The 12,987-nt window shown below is 45.0% G+C and overlaps 1 long non-coding RNA gene across 1 annotated transcript in view; it reads right to left on the reverse strand.

The window, feature by feature from the left end:
• The window catches only part of LOC143986609 (uncharacterized), a 97,226-nt gene that overhangs the window by 45,094 nt on the left and 39,145 nt on the right, over positions 1-12,987 (reverse strand). The window contains exon 2 of the long non-coding RNA XR_013276551.1: positions 11,296-11,483. This is a non-coding gene — a long non-coding RNA (uncharacterized LOC143986609). The remainder of the gene's footprint in view (positions 1-11,295; positions 11,484-12,987) is intronic.

Here is a 12,987-nt window from a genome sequence, read left to right on the forward strand (position 1 = left end):
GTTTGAAAGTAGGGTCCTGCCCTATATGCTCTGCAGAAATGGGGGTCTAAGGTGTTGGTGTTGCCATAACACTGTAAGCCCTCAAAGTGACTCTTGGTGAGCGCTGGAGCACCCTGCTTTGAACGATTATACCAAGAAATGTAATTACATGCCATTGTTGAACAGCGGTAGAAAAATAGGGCCTTTGGTGATTGTGGTGGTGGTGGTGGTGCTGGTGCCACAACACTATAAGTCCTCACAGTTACTCTCGGGGGGTGCAGGAACGGGCCCTGCTATGAAATATTATATCAAAAATTGTAATTACATGCCCCTGTTAAACAGGGGCTGAAAAATTATGCCTTAGGCACTGCTTGCTGGTGCCACAACACTGCAACCTCTCCCAGATACTCTAGTTGGAGTGCAGGAATGAGCCCTGCTGCAAAGCATTGCATCAAAAATTGTAATTACATGCCCCTGTTAAAAAGGGGCTGAAAAATTGGGCCTTAGGCACTGGTGCTGGTGCCATGACACTGCAACCTCTCCCAGATACTCTAGTTGGAGTGCAGGAATGAGCCCTGCTGCAAAGCATTGCATCAAAAATTGTAATTACATGCCCCTGTTAAACAGGGGCTGAAAAAATGGGCCTTAGGCACTGGTGCTGGTGCCATGACACTGCAACCTCTCCCAGATACTCTAGTTGGAGTACAGGAATGAGCCCTGCTGCAAAGTATTGCATCAAAAATTGTAATTACACTCCCCTGTTAAACAGGGGCTAAAAAATTGGGCTGGTGGGCATCACTGGAACCAAAAATGTTCTTCCAAGCTATGAGCAGGATCATTGAGGAGGAAGAGGATAGTCAGTCAACATAACAGGACAGTCACTCAGCATCAGCATAGGCAGTCTTGAAGGGATGTGACATTTAAAAAAAAATAATTCGGTTACATCAGCTTCAGGTGCTTGGTAGCTGGTGGTGATCCAAGACTGATTCATCTTTATGAAGGTCAGTCGATCAACTGAGTCGGTGGACAGGTGCACCCTGTGATCGGTTACAAAGCCTCAAGCAGTACTGAAGGTGCGTTCCGAAAAAACGCTGGATGTAGGACAGGCCAGTAGCTCAATTGTATACTGTGCAAGCTCTGGCCAGTGATCCATCCTCAAGATTCAGTAAGCCAGAGGATTTTCGGTGGGAAAGGTGTCCAAGTCTGACTTTGCCCCTAGGTAAATCAGACGCTGGCGATGGTTGCTGGAACCGATCATACCTTGGGGCTGCAGACTAAAAAATTGTCTGAACGCATCGGTCAGGCGGCCACCTTCTCCAACACTCCTTCTGTGACTGATCGAAGCCTCAGCAACACGTTGTCCAGGACCAGGAGTTTGTAACCTCCCAGTCTCTGGGAACGCATTGCACAGACCTTTCTGCAAGGCCTCCCGGAGATGTCTCATCCTCTGCTCCCTCTGCAACGGCAAGATAAGGTCCGCTTACCCTTGGATAAAGGAGAGTGGCCAGTTAGTAATGGTCCCTCTCCTTGATCCGAAGAATACGAGGATCCTTCCGCAGGCTTTGCAGGATCAGGGAGGTCATGCAGCGTAGGTTATCTGAGGCATTCGGTCCGGAGTCCTCTGGGTCACTAAGGACAACATGATCCGCAGCCACCTCCTCCCAGCCACGTAGAAGTTCACGGGTTTCTTGGGACTGTAAATCATCCCTAAAAGACTGCTGCTGCTGCTGATGCTGTGTGCCAGGCTCAACCTCCATGCTGACACAATCCTCCTCCTCCTCCTCCTCTTCCTGTGTGATGGGTGGGACAGCAGGAACATTGTCTGGATAAAGGGGGCCTTGAGAGGCAAGGAAGTCCTCCTCTTCCTGCCTCTGTTGTGCCTCAAGTGCCCTGTCCATTATTCCACACAGTGTATGCTCCAACAGGTGGAAAAGAGGTACAGTGTCACTGATGCAAGCACTGTCACTGATCGCCATCCTCGTTGCCTCCTCAAATGGTGACAGGACAGTGCATGCATCCCTGATCATGCCCCACTGGAGTGGTGAAAAAAAACAAGCTCCCCTGACCCTGTCCTGGTGCCGTAGTCGCACAGGTACTCATTGATGGCTTTCTGCTGCATGTGCAGCCGCTGCAGCATGGCCAACATTGAGTTCCACCTGGTGGGCATGTCACATATAAGGCAGTTCTTGGGCAGGTTTAACTTCTTTTGGAGCTCAGCCAGCCGGGCACTGGCATTAAATGATCGGCGGGAAAAGTATACCGACTTTCCTGGCCTGCCTCAGGACATCCTGTAAGCCCGGGTACCTGCCCAAGAACCGCTGCACCACCAGGTTAAGGACGTGAGCCACACAGGGCACATGGGTCAGTTGTCCCTGTCGGAGGGCGGAGAGGAGGTTGGTGCCATTGTCACAAACCACCATTCCTCGCTTAAGCTGGCATGGCGGCAACCACCTCTCGGCCTGCCCCTGCAGAACTGACAAAATATCTGCTCCAGTGTGGCTCCCGTCCCCCAAACCAACCAGTATTCGGAATTCGCCCATAAGCGTTCGACTCGAACACCAAGCTCATTCCTACTCATCAGTGCCCATCAGTGCAGCCTATCAGTGCTGCCTCATCAGCGCCCATCAATTAAGGAGAAAAATTACTTATTTACTAAATTTACTGACAGAAACTAAGAAAAACATATTTTTTTCCCCAAAAATTTTTTTCCAACTTTTTTTTTTCAAAATTATTATTTTATTTTTTTTAGGAAAAAATTTAAAACCCAGGAGTGATTAAATACCACCAAAAGAAAGCTCTATTTGTATGAAGAAAATTTCACATGGTTACAGTGTAGCATTTGAATTGTCATTCAAAGTGTGACAGCGCTGAAAGCTGAAAAATGGCCTGGGCAGGAAGCTGGTGTAAGTGCCCAGTATTGAGGTGGTTAAAGACAGGCATCCCAATACTTTTGGAAATATAGTGTATATACTGATCCATACTCCCTTAACATCTCAATGCTCCATGGCAGCCCTCACACCACTTTAAGGGACTTGGGCCTTCCAAATATGGTGGCGTATGTAATCTTCCCATGAGATGGTGCTCAAACCTGAACACTGAAGTGACATTACAAACATTGTCACATTTTTGGGGCAAGTTACATAGTTAGACTGGTTGAAAGAAGACATAAGTCCATCCAGTTCAACCAATTTCCATTACAAACATTGTCACATTTGAAGGGCCAATTATTTATTCTAGCTGAGTAACCTACAAAACGTTATTCTGAATGGCCAAGTAGCAGTGCCTCTTTACATGTCCCATGTTGGTCAGTGTTGGCTAAAAGTATATTATAGCTAAGGATGGCCGAACTGTTTGCCCGGCGGTCGTTTTGCGCCGAATTTTGCGTGTTCGCGATTCACCCGATCGGCGGACTATTGCCGCTGTTCGCCCGGCGGACATATGTGTTTACAGTGTGAAAGAACTTTGACCCATGATGACAAATCCATCATGGGGTACAGGACAGCCAATTGAGACATTTCAGCATATGGACAATTGGACATTCCCCCTACCTTATAAACAGACCTGATCTGGCACCCATCTTACATTCTGTCTTATTTCAGTGTAGGGATAGGACGCTGTGTGGAGCAGGGAGAGACTGTAGTGACACAAATCGCTAGCTATTAGGTCCACAAAAGTCCTTTTAAGGAATGGTATGGTATAGGTGTAGTACAGTATATAGGGTTGAGTGCACTGCTGTGCTGGTGATTGCAGCAGCCTGTCTTTTGTCAGTGCAGGGAGGGACAGGACGCTGTGTGCAGCAGGGACAGTCAGTTTAATCACTAGCTATTACTATTAGGTCCACAAAGGTCCTTTTAAGGACTGGTATAGGTGTACAGTATATAGGGTTCAGTGAACTGCTGTGTTGGTGATTGCAGCAGCCTGTCTTTTGTCAGTGCAGGGAGGGACAGGACGCTCTGTGCAGCAGGGAAAGTCAGTTTAATCACTAGCTAGCTATTACTATTAGGTCCACAAAGGTCCTTTTAAGGACTGGTATAGGTGTACACTAGGGATGAGCTTCGTGTTCGAGTCGAACGTACGTTCGACTCGAACATTGGCTGTTCGGCCGTTCGGCGAATTCCGAACGTTTGGGCCGTTCGCGTCAAAATTCGAGTGGCGCGCGCGGACCACAATGCACTGCGGTGGCGCAGTGCATTGCTGGCTCATGATTGGCCAAGCATGCACTGTGACCCCGCATGCTTGGCCAATCGTAGCGCCAGCAGCGAGGAGAGCCATGATTGCCCACAGGCATCCTGCCTGTGGCCAATCATAGCTCAGGCTGTGTAGTGCACGCCCCCACACTATATAAGGCCGCCTTTGAGGCGGCCTCGTGTAGTGTGTTAGCATCTGAAGCAGTGGGTGTTCTGTGTACCTTCAACACAGTACACACCGATCGTTTTTGGCTGATTTCCTATCTTGCTGCTGTGTAGTGGTTGTTGTCTGTGCCCTGACCGCAGTATACACCACTATATTCACCTCACCTATATAGCTAGTGATCTAGCTTTAACCACTTAACAACTGCTCATTGCCGATTAACGGCTTCAGGGCGGTTGTTTAACTCTGAGAGGCCTTTAATTAACGGCCTCCCAGAATTCTGCTCTCGCGCGCCCCCTGGGGCGCGCACTCGAGAGCATCCGTGACCACGCATCACGGATCACGGTAAACGGCCGCTCGTCGCGGCCGTTTACCACGTGATCGCTCCGTCAAATGACGGAGTGATCACTTGTAAACAAACCGGCGTCATGTTATGACGCCGGTTCCTCCCTCCCCTCTCTGTACCGATCGGTACAGCGGAGGGGAAAGAGATCGGTGTCAGCAGCGATGTGGGCTGCATCTGCAGTGCCCACATCGCTGCTCACCGAATTTAACCCCTCAATTCCCTGCCAATACTCTGCAATACCAGTGCATACTCTGCAGTACCCTGCCATTACTCTGCAGTACCCCACCATTACTCTGCAGTACCCCGCCATTACTCTGCAGTGCAGTACCCTGCCATTACTCTGCAGTACCCCCCATTACTCTGCAGTACCCTGCCATTACTCTGCAGTACCCCCCATTACTCTGCAGTACCCCCCAATACTCTGCAGTACCCCGCCATTACTCTGCAGTACCCCGCCATTACTCTGCAGTGCAGTACCCTGCCATTACTCTGCAGTACCCCGCCATTACTCTGCAGTGCAGTACCCTGCCATTACTCTGCAGTACCCTGCCATTACTCTGCAGTACCCCCCATTACTCTGCAGTACCCTGCCATTACTCTGCAGTACCCCCCATTACTCTGCAGTACCCCCCAATACTCTGCAGTACCCCCCAATACTCTGCAGTACCCCGCCATTACTCTGCAGTACCCCGCCATTACTCTGCAGTGCAGTACCCTGCCATTACTCTGCAGTACCCTGCCATTACTCTGCAGTACCCCCCATTACTCTGGAGTACCCCCCAATACTCTGCAGTACCCTGCTATTACTCTGTAGTACCCCGCCAATACCCCGCCAATACTCTGCAATACCCTGCCATAAATTGCCATACCCAGCCATACTCGGTGATACCCTGAAATACCCAGCCATAGACGCCCCCCCACCCCTCACCGCCCTCCGGTGCTTCTACCAACTCGCCAGTACGATCAAAGCCAGAATCTTTTTTTTATTTTTTTATTTCAGGCTTCCCAGCCTAGAGGTGAGATGTGGGGTCATATTGACCCCCAGATTTCACTGTAAAGAGGACCTGTCACCCCATATTCCTATTACAAGGGATGTTTACATTCCTTGTAATAGGAATAAAAGTGATCAAAAATATATTTTTGGGGAAAAAAATGTCAAACTAAAATAAATAAAGTAAAATGAACAATAAAAAAAAAAAAAATTTTTTAAAGCGCCCATGTCCCCATGTGCTCGCATGCAGAAGCGAACGCATGCGTAAGCCCCGCCCAGAATGTTAGAGCGAGAGCAATAATTCTAGTCCTAGACCTCCTCTGCAACTCAAAACATGTAACCAGTAAAAAAAAAATTAAAGCGTCCCCTATGGGGATTTTGTAAGTAGCGACGTTTGGCGCCATTCCACGGGCATGTGCAATTTTGAAGAGTGACATGTTTGATATCTATTTACTCAGCATAACTTCATCTTTCACTTTATGCAAACATTGGGCTAACTTTACTGTTTTTTTTGTTTGTTTTTTAAGCACAAAACTGTTTTTTCCCCCAGAAAAACGCGTTTGAAAAATTGCTGTGCAAATACCGTGTGAGATAAAAATTTGCAACGACCACCATTGTATTCTCCAGGGTCTTTGCTAAAAAAAAAATATATATATAATGTTTTGGGGTTCTCTGTAATTTTCTAGCAAATAAATGATGATTTTTACATGTAGGAGAGAAATGTCAGAATTGGCCTGGGTGCTCCAGAACGCCTGATGGCGCTGTTTTCCAAAAAGCTTAAAAATAGTTTTTTTGACTGGAGCTACACTTTAAAAATGTACCGGTTGAAAATTACAAACAGATTCAACTTAACACAACAAACCTACACAGTCCCTGTCTTGTTTGCACCGCCTGTATACTGCTGTTCTGAGTATATAGGGCCTGGGGGCCACACGCATTTCCTTTTTTTAATATGGGTACGGGGTTCCCCTTAATATGCGTACAAGACCCAAATAGGCTGGTAATGGGCAGGGAGGGCTACCCATGCCATTTTTCTGAATGATTTTAAACCATATTGCAGGAACCAGATATAACATTAAAACCGCAAGCAGTTTTAAATGGTGTTATTTCCGTTTAATGTCATTTTGTGCAGGGACTGTTCTAAACACGGGAAACACGTGGCACTTCACAGGCATACTACAGACACCCCCCAGGCACCATATTTAAAGGAATATTTCACCTTTTTTTTTTCACTTTAATCGTCATTAAAATCAGTGCTCCCGCCAAAACGGCAGTTTTTAAAACTTTTTTTTGCAGTGACCCATGTCCCCTGAGGCAGGAGGCAGGTCCCCAAACCCTTTTTAGGACACTATCTTGCATATTAGCCATTAAAATTAGCACTTTCCATTTCGAACGTTCGAGTCCCATAGACTTCAATGGGGTTCGAACGTTCGTAACGAACGCGGGGGTCGTTCGCAAGTTCTGGTGCGAACCGAACCGGGGGGTGTTCGGCTCATCCCTAGTGTACACGTATAATATACTTTCTTCCAAATATAGAAAGAATATTCTACTTGACTGCTGCCCTATTCTGCAGCAGTCCTTCATCAGTGTAGGGACTGAGGTACAGTCTGCAAATCACTAGCTACTTGGTCCACAAAGGTCCTTGTAAGGACTGGTATAGGTGTACAATATATAGGGTTGTGGTGCACTGCTCTATATCACAGTGCTGGTGTCAGTGCTCTATATCACGGTGCTGGTGTCAGTGCTCTATATCACGGTGCTGGTGATCATCTCCTGCACCCTCATCATAGCCTACCCTGACCTTTCCTCTCCTCCATTGCCTTCATGCGCTCCTGAGTCCTGAATTGTCAAAATTTCACATATAAAAAAAGAATGCTTGTAGTTGTCGATCCCAGATTCACTTCATACATGTGTTATGTCAGTGGCCATGTGGTGGGACTATGTTTGCACAGCTAGTAATTATTTTGTGGCTGGAAATGTGACCTGTAGGTTTTTAAAGTTCGCCTACCATTGAAGTCAAAGGGGCCTGCCGCGAACTATGCGGTTCGTGAACTTTCGGCCGCATCTGCGGTTCGCGTTCGCGAAACGTTCCGTTGGAAGTTCATCCATTATAGCATAGGTAATGTATATTTTTATAATAAAATTAAAATGAAAAAGTTAAGCCCATTAATATTGCTTCATCTTGCTATGGTATAGACTCACTGTGATTCAATGGATGCTCCTCTGCCAAAATACTTGTTCAAACATAGATCAAAACGCCATACAGACAGTGGAGATTACTCATAAACTCCTCATAAGGCAACAGAACTGAGCATACTGCTAAAACCATGTCATAGAAAAATTATATCAGTAATAACTAATAAATATATCCAACACCATAAATATATAGGTAACTGCCCTGGTGCTGGATACTGTATATTTATTATTCTTGAACAAGATAAATTCATATAACTTTTGTATAGAATGGTGTCAGCAGTATGCTCATATCCTACTGTCTGTATGCCCCATTTGAGCTATGTTTGAACTAGTAAAGTCTTTTTTTTAAGCACAGATTTTAATGTATCATTAAATACTTACCTTAAAGTAGAAATTTCAGTAACTTTAAAGAGGAAGTAAACCCTGATGGGTTTACTTCCTCTTTTTTTCCCTGCAAAGGTAAAGCATAATGGACTACTATGCATCGCATAGTAGCTCATTATGTGTCACTTACCTGACACAGGAGCCAGCGAAGTCGCCGCTGTCCCCTGTAGTCCGCCGCATCCATGCAACCGCGATGACGTCACTCCCGCGCATGCGCACGGGAGTTGCGCCTCACAGCTCCGCCGCTGTCATACGGCGAAGCCGCGATGACGTCACTCCCGCGCATGCGCACGGGAGTCGACAAATTTGGCAAATCCATTCTTGGATTTGCCGCATTTAGTGCGCCTGCGCGCCGCTGTCTACGGTGCATGCGCCGTAGACAGCGGTGCCCATTTTCGGGCAAATATCTCCTAAACCATATAGGTTTAGGAGATATTGCTTGGACCTACAGGTAAGCCTTAATCTAGGCTTACCTATAGGTCCTAGTTGTTTGGAAGGGTTTACTTCCTCTTTAAGGCCTTGTATATGAGCTTACTTAAACGTATGCCAATGCAAGGGACCTACAGGAATGCACAGGTGTTTCATGCATCCCCATGTAGGTAGTCCCATTCATGTCAAATGGGACTCAGCAGCTGCACAGACACAACTGCTGCTCCCAATCTGATGATTGTGTGGATGGTTGTGTGTCCCCAAATGCAGACATTCCACACCCTTAGGCCCCTTTCACACTGGGGCAGTGCGGGTGTTGGTGGTAAAGAGGCGCTATTTTTAGTGACGCTTTACCGTCGTTTTAGCGGCGGTCTTTGGCCACTAACGGGGCAGTTTTAACCCCTGCTAGCGGCCTAAAAAGGGTTAAAACCGCCGGCAAAGCCGCACTGCCCCATTGATTTCAATGAGTAGAAGCGGTGTATACTACGCTCCTTCACCGCTCCAAGGACTTTTTGTACCTTACGCACCTGCACAGATTTCAGATTGGGAGCCGTGGCTGTGTCCATGCATTTCTGTGAACCAAAGGAGAGAAGTAGGACTTTTCAAATAAAATGTGTTCCTATTTAACCCTTTATTAACCCTTATGCCCCATACACACGATTGGAAATCGGGCAGCAAATGTCCTATGAGAGCTTTTGGTTGGAAAATGCGACCTTATGTATGCTCCATCAAACTTTTGCTGGCGGAATTCCTGCCAGCAAAAGATTGAGAGCAGGTTCTCAATTTTTCAGTCGAAAAAAGTTCATATCCAAAAATACGTTCGTCTGTATGCAATTCAGACACGTAAAAAATCATGCATGCTTGGAAACAATTCGACGCATGCTCAGAAGCATTGAACTTCATTTTCTAGGCTCGTCATAGTGTTGTACGTCACTACGTTCTTGACAGTCGAAAGTTCCGAAAACTTTTGTGTGACTGTGTGTATGCAAGGCAAGCTTGAGCGGAATTCAGTCGTAAAAAACATCCAAGTTTTTTCTGAAGGAATTTCTGATCGTGTGTATGGGGCATCAGTCCACCCTTAGTTCACCCTAATCTGCCCTAATTAAATCCTTCTGCCCCTTCTCTCCTTAACTATTATTTTACTGCTAATTATTTTTTATTTTTTTTATCTCCAGCCATTAATATTTAAACCTTTTTCCCATTTCTATTTGTTTTGTTCATAATTGTTTTTTGTGTCAGGTATAAAAAAATAAGTGCATCAAGGTTAAAAGGAAAAAAAAAAGTGCAGTGCTTTATACCAGAATCATCATTTATCCTTTTATCTATGGTATGACAAATTTTCTTTAACTAATAATGATCAACATATAAAAGTAGGTTCACACTAGCCCATGTTTTAAAAAAAAGTGACATGCGGTGGATTGCTTTTCAGAGTACAGCCAAGCAGCAATTCCTGAATGACTTTTTTTATTTTTTTATTTGCTGGATGGCACTTTATAATGGGCCTAATGCGAAACATCCCCTTTAACTTGAATAGCCAAGTTTGACAGGTGGTGTTGCCTAAAGAGGATTGTACAATCCAGTTGTATAGTATATGCTTAGCCCTGAAACACATTTACAGATGCATGCTCTGAATGCATGAAGTCTGATTTTAGGACATACATCCGTGTGCGGGCTTTATGAAAGTACTGGCACACATACAAGCATACAGTCACGTTTTGTAATGGCTGTTTATGGCCAGCTGCGTTTTCTTTTACTGACGTATTTGAAACTCACGCATGCTGTTTGACCTCCTTTTGGCTGTGTGCAAGATCACTCAATGGTACATTTATTATACAGATCTCTATATCAGACGCAAAAGAAGAACAGCAGGGGAGGATGGAAGGTTATGGCTGCAGGAGATGGACTAGCTAAGGTCACAAGGCCATTCTACGTTTACCTGGCACAGATGAGAGCTGTGTTGCTTCTGCTTTAATGATACTTTTATGATGTGGTTAGACAGTTTATGGGTCACCACAAAGCCTGATTCAGTGGTACAACGAGAAGTAAACGTACACTGTATTTAGGAGTGCCTATCTGGTCATCTGTCCTAAATGTGGAGGACAAAGCTGACCTCAATAGGACATGGAGCTCAGGAAGTTCTGTGGTGTGGAGAGAATCCTGTGTGTTACCTGCAGGTCACAGAAGCTGACAATTATAGCACACGATATACGCTGTACCTGGCGTATGTTCTATATTTCTATCACAAGCTTGTACAGACCGGCACAAGTCAGTTTCTTCAGCACCCTGCCTGCACTTTACATCTGCAACCAACTTGTATCAGACCTATAAAAATGTTACCAGCAAAGTCTATCCAAATTCTCATTTTACAAGCTGTCGTGTTACAAGTAGGGACGGGCAAAGTGATTCTGGTGAAAGTTTGCAACAGAGAAGACCCAATTTTAATTTTTTTTTTTAATTTTAATTATTTTTGAGGGTGTATTTAGGGTAGTATAGTTTATTTTATTTAGTGTTCATTGCATTTGCGTTTTATTTCCTTTCTTTCTGTATTTGTTATTTGTGAACTGTTGATTTACATTTTTTTCACTGTTGTTTTTATTTGTAGAAAAAAATATATACTTACCTATACACCGACTTCTGTGCTGTGGGGGGCGCCGTCATCCTCCAGCCGATGAGATCCTGGGGAAAGTTGAGCAGTCAAAATATTCCAAGAAGACTATGCAGTACAGTTCTGGAAAGATCTCTGCAAAATGTGGAGTACTGTATATCACCCAGATTCCGCAGAAAGGAGGATGACCACACTTGTCATATCTGATTAAAAAAAAAACAAATAATTACAATGAATCTCATGTGACTTCTTAAATACTCAACAAAACAAATAGATTGATATAAAATGCAAACAGTTAATACTATACAGTTTCCATATAATATTATAAAGTGTCCATAAAGTATGCACGTGATGTAATCTGTGACCAATGTGCAAAAAAATAAATAATTTAATGGTGCTTGTCAACATAAGTTGCAGAAATGTGCACTCCTCCATACCGTACTTCAAACCCACTCACCTGCTTAAAAGACCTCTTAAGTTTCCAGATCAAACACACTTAGCACATCACACTAAGGGTTAAAACTCTTAAATTCAATATAAATTACTCAAAAAAGAAGAAACAGAAATAGTCCTCACTCCTGCAAACAAAACAGAAGCCCCATCCCCTTTCAACCTGGTGCGCAAAAGCTGCTCACCCCCTTGCCTAAAGACCACTTACCAGGAGCACATAAGCACTTGATGCATGTACCAGGCGATAGGAGTTTAGTTATTTCTAATGAACAGCCCAGCTCAAAGAAACAAGGAGAATATCATAGTGTTCACCGCAAAACGTATTCCAATCTTCCACACATGTAAAGATACTCATAAAACTAAAAAGAACAATCCACATACCCTCCATGGAAAGGTATGCTCAACAAACTTGGAATGCTCTACACTAGGAACATGCAGTGCCATCGATGATGTCATTGACATGGCGCCACCTTTACACATTATGCCTTACAGGACTTTTTCAGAAGGTCTGTTAAATATAAAATTAAAAGCATTCAACAAGTGGGAAAACAATAATTGTTCATCCAGCCAGAAATATTGCGAAAGGATAACTTTCTGGCTTTGGACCGTTAAAAGTTATGCCGCGTACACACGACCAGACTTTTCAACGGACTTGGTCCGACGGACAATCCGACGGACTTTGCAGCTGAGGTCCACTGGACTTTCAAACAAACGGACTTGGCCACACATGATCACTCCAAAAGTCAGACGGATCCGAACACGATGATGTAGAATAAGGAAGTTCATAGCCAGTAGCCAATAGCTGCCCTAGCATCGGTTTTAATCCATTGGACTAGCACACAGACGACTGGATTTTTCGACCGGACTAGAGTCCGTCGGAAAGATTTGAAGCAAGTTTTATTTCTAGGTCTGCCGGATTTTGGGAAGAAAAAGTCCACTGCAACCCACACACGATTGAACTGTCCGACGGATTCCAGTCCACCGGACCAAGTCCGTTGAAAAGTCCAGTCGTGTGTACACAGCATTAGAATTGTTTCCTGCTAAGACCTTCACTCTGAGCATTGGCACCACCCACTCAGGGCTATGATTAGGAAATATGGGGCCCTGTACAGCCTAACTGACATTACATATGTTGGTACAATTTGGTGGCATTCATTATGAATGGCACCCCCACGTACCCGGGGACAGGTGTGCATTGGGGTTTGCTGCCAAACAAATGCATGTAGCATTTTCTGTCAGTGCATCATACATAAGCGA

Source organism: Lithobates pipiens, unplaced genomic scaffold (genome assembly GCF_037356315.1).
Source record: "Lithobates pipiens isolate NorthernLeopardFrog02 unplaced genomic scaffold, aLitPip1_a1.2 Scaffold_17, whole genome shotgun sequence".
Lineage (NCBI taxonomy): Eukaryota > Metazoa > Chordata > Amphibia > Anura > Ranidae > Lithobates > Lithobates pipiens.